Genomic DNA, 4,478 nt, shown 5'->3' with positions numbered 1-4,478 from the left:
GAAAATGGTTTGGATACTGTCTGCACCAACAGCAGCCAGTCAACACCCACCACATGGCTGAGAATTCAGATGTCTTTTTGATGGAGGTAATGTTGAAACTGTTTTATGCTGTTCTTTATTGAGAAGCTGGCTCTAGAGTTAGCTTATGGCTCTTCCTTCACTAGACCCAGGCATGCTTATTTAAAAGGTTCCTCTGTGCCACTCTGTCAATCTGAGACCCTGACACAGTGACAAGGAAAAGAAAACAAAGCAGAACAGTAAAAATTTGGATGTGGTTTACATGAATATTCTTCACTTTAAAATTTATAAGTTTATTTTGTTAAATATGGTCAAAAATCTGTTAAAGTTAAAATAAACTAGTTAAAAAATTAACTAGTAACACTGGGATTTAGTAACTTAAAATCTATGCAGGGGTAATCTCAAAGAAACCATAAGGCATGTTTCTATTTTAAATTTTGGATTGCCATAGATGCCACATAATTTCACCACCATCTTGATTCAAGGTGACGGTGTGGAGTAGGCCTAACTAGGAGGCAACAACAAATCTCCAAGATAGTTTGGATTGGGATAGATTTTTGTGTTGGGGACTGCAGACCCTCAGACCCTGAATTTTCTGTGACCCCCCTTGACTGTCGGAGTAAACAACTTGTTTTCCTGTGCTTGCAGCTACTCTCGGCACGAGACCCTCATGAGTTCCTGATAGCAGGAAAGTGGTTTCTGGATGGCTTGCAGCTGAAAAATCTCAAGAGCTAGGGCGTGGCTGTTAGTCAAGGAGAGTCCCTGTATAAGCTACCCTGGAACACAATAAAATTGGCATTCTTGTTTCAAGGATGACCTGTGTGTGTGTGTGTTTTAATCACCAGCCCCTTACCCGACTTGTGAACCATCCCGTAGCGGAGCACAACGCTACATTTTTGTATGATGATTCATCTCCTGTCCTGAAAACAAGATATATATATGTATATATATACATATATATATATATACACACATACAAACACACACATATATAATGTATATATATATGATTCAAAATATTAAAGCTGCTCCTCAATGCTTTTATACATAAGAATATACCTTGCTCTGGCAATTAAACTTTGTAATTTAGAGTCACCCAGGCAATAATGGCTTTAAAGACATAAAGAGATCATAGAGAAGAGCTGAGACTAGAGTCCCAAAGAGAGTCCAGTTGCAAGGATGAACCTTCACAGTGTTAGAAATGCCAGTGCCAGGTGATAGTCACCAGAAGTACCAGCTGCAATGGAAAGCAGCAGGCTAGGGGACTTTTGTGCTTCTCCCCAGGAGCCAGCTTAACAGCTGGGTACGAACTTGTTCTGTTTTCACCCTCAGAATGGCTAATATAGGTTCTTTATTAGCTTCAATTCAAAATCATTAATTTATAGTTGGTCATTGGTGGGCTCACACCTCTAATCTTTAATCCTGTAACCTGGGGGAGGGGGCAGAGACACGTGGATCTCCATGCAGATATCCTGACAACAATTTGTGTAGCTTTGTTAGGGGTTTGTGCTCCCCAAAATGACCATTGGTTTCAAAAATCTTCTTTACCCAATCCCAAGATGCCAAGACATGAACTCCCTAGTTGTGGCAATTCCCCTTTAAAAGCTTGTCTTTTTCTGAGCTTGGGAAGCATCCTCTTTTCACTCATCAGTGTGCTGGAGTTTGTTGGCCCGATCTAAAGCTTGCTAAACTAAGACCCTCGTGTATTTTGCATCAGAAAACAACTCTGTGAGGTTCACTGATACGGGCAAAACAAACTTTTGTACTCCAAAGAGCAAAAGAGAAAAAATATATACATCACATACAAAATGTGAATGCCCTTAATACGCCAACAAAGAAAATCAATAATAGCCCACCCCTCAAAAATTTCTAGTTCCTTGCCCAGAACACATGCTTGTATTTCCTTTAGGAAGACACTCTTCCTTCTTTTGTCCAACTTTAAATTGATATGAAATTACGTTGACATATGTCTTGATTAACCTCAGCAAAGAGCAAAATCTATCACAAGTAATTGGATAGAAAGTCAAATTTAAATGTACCTGAAGTTTTGTTTTGTTTTCTTCTCAGTGAAAACACACTCCTCCCTTAGCACCAACAAAAAATGGATTCCAGTAAGTCTGTCAGGGTCTGGCTGTCTTCCGAGAAACCCATCTAAGGGAGAAATTCCAACCTGGAAGCTGCATCTGGGTTACCTGGGGCCACAGCTCACTTTGTGCCTGACAGGGTTCATTAGCTCAGGCTTAGGTTGGATTGGCTTCCTCCTCAAAACAGCTACCAAACACCCTGAGAAAGCCAAAGCACTCTACCATAGAGAAATATGGCCCTGGCTGAAGTCTGGAATGTCAGAATAGGAAAAGACCTGTAAGTGGTTTTAGTGTGCACCAGCATGGCTCAGAGGCTCTTGAAATCAGGGCTTGATGGGCCCACTGCCTAAAGGTTGGGGAAAGCTTACAACTTGTGTTTCTGGTTCCCAGGTGATGCTCACCTTTGGAGGCACCACCTTTAGAGAGCCACCATTGTCTTAGCAGTCTGCCTTGGGCCCTTTGGTTCTATTCAGATGGAAGCAACAGAGAGCCAAGGGGAGCCCCTCAGTGTCAGGAAGGCTCTGCCTTGAGTGCCTGGCCCAACACTGGCTTAGAACTGATGTTTACAGCTTTGTCAGTCAGCTTTGGTGGCTGCTGTTTTACAGCCATTCTGCCACCACAGCTCTTGGCTTCTGCAGTCTCTTGGTTTTCTGAGACCTCTCTCCGTTCTCTGTGGTCTCTCACCTTCTCTGCACTTCTGCTGTTGCTTGAAGACACAGTTTAAAGGTGCTGCTTCCAGACACTCCCTGAAGCTCTTAGGGTCTCTTGGGCTGACCTTAAAACATGAAAAAGGAGGGCTCTTTGTTTGACCAGCCATGCAGATGGATAGTCTCCTGTTTGCTAACCACAAACATTTGGCTAAATCTCCCCAGTCCAACAAGTTGTACTGGTCCTGTCCACTCCAGCTGTCATGAACACATGCTTCTCCCCTTTCTACTAAAGACATCTTAAGATGCACAGAGGCATCAGAACAGCTATAGACAGTGTCATCTGAAGCTGCTGGGCTGCTAGAAGCAAACATAGCTTTTGGAGCTATCTCAGGTTATCTGGAATGATGGTGAGTGAAACACAGACACCCACATAATGTTGCTTAGAGCTGATGAAGGAGATTCCACAGTGACCTTGACAGCTCTGGCAGTTTCTGCAGGTAAACTGAGTCTCCTACAGTTTGGGCAGCTGAACTAGCGACTCACTGGACAGCCATGAGATATTTAAAGCACCTAAAGCTCTCAGGTCAGCTTCCCTCATTAGAACAGAAATGGCTGGTTGATTGACAGTTCCATAGTTTGCAGGTAAAGTAAGAGGGTTAAGTAATTGCCCCCTTTGCTGGTGGAACTTCAGGAAAGAAATGATGTCACTTACAAACAACCCTGCCAACCTGGGGACAAGGAGGCTTCAGTAATGGTAGCCTCTCCTTTTGAAAAAATAATTTTCATTTGTTCGTTTTCTGTGCATGTGGAGATCAGAGGATTATTTGAAGAAGTTGGTTCTCTCTCTACCCCATAGGTCCTGGGGCTAAACCATGTCATGAGGCTTGGTGGCAGGTACCTTTATCCATCCTGCCAGCCCCAGCAGTGCTTCTCTATTGGACCGCTGACTTGCTTGATCTGGGGTGGTTGCTTGACTGGGCGGTTGCTGCAGGTCAGTAGAATAGAAGAGTCTGCAAGCAAAAGTTGAGTGTGGTGACTTGGTTGTATCATTTATGTTCTGATATTGGCCAAGTAGTTTTAGCTCTCTGAGCCCAGCTTTCCCTTTCTGACAGGTGGAGATGGTTGATTGTGCAGTCTCAGGTGCACTACCACACTGGCAGGTGCTTTAGTCTGCTCTCGATCGCCCTGACAACCCACCCGAGAACCTCAGTTCAAAGGAAGAAAAGTTTATTTCCTCTCATGGTTTCTGAAGTTGGCCAGGGTACTTTCAGGCAAATGGTGAGGCCTCATCATGGCAGAGGCATGTGAAGAGAAGCAATGAAGAAATAGGTCTTGCTGCTATCACAGAAATCCCACCCAACTCTCTAAAGCCATTCAAGTATGACTTCAATACAATTCACGAGGCCAGAGCCCTCATCACCAATCACCTCTGAACACTGCTGTACTGGGGACTAATATTTTAATACATAAGTTTTGGGAGGGGAAGGGATGTGTGGCATGGTGGTACCTTTAATCTCAGCAATGAGGAGGCAAAGGCCCTCAGATCTCTGAGCTTCGGGTCAGACCAGGTTAAGGAGTGAGACTTTATTCAAAACAAAAACAAAAAGCCAGATCAAATGGACAATGTATAAAAAACACCAAGTTTAGAGTAATCCTCAAAACTATTCTTTTTTTAAAAAAATATTTATTTATTTATTATGTATACAATATTCTGTCTGTGGGTATA

Source organism: Microtus ochrogaster, chromosome 7 (assembly GCF_000317375.1).
Source record: "Microtus ochrogaster isolate Prairie Vole_2 chromosome 7, MicOch1.0, whole genome shotgun sequence".
NCBI classification, from domain to species: domain Eukaryota; kingdom Metazoa; phylum Chordata; class Mammalia; order Rodentia; family Cricetidae; genus Microtus; species Microtus ochrogaster.
This window is presented reverse-complemented; position numbering follows the sequence as displayed.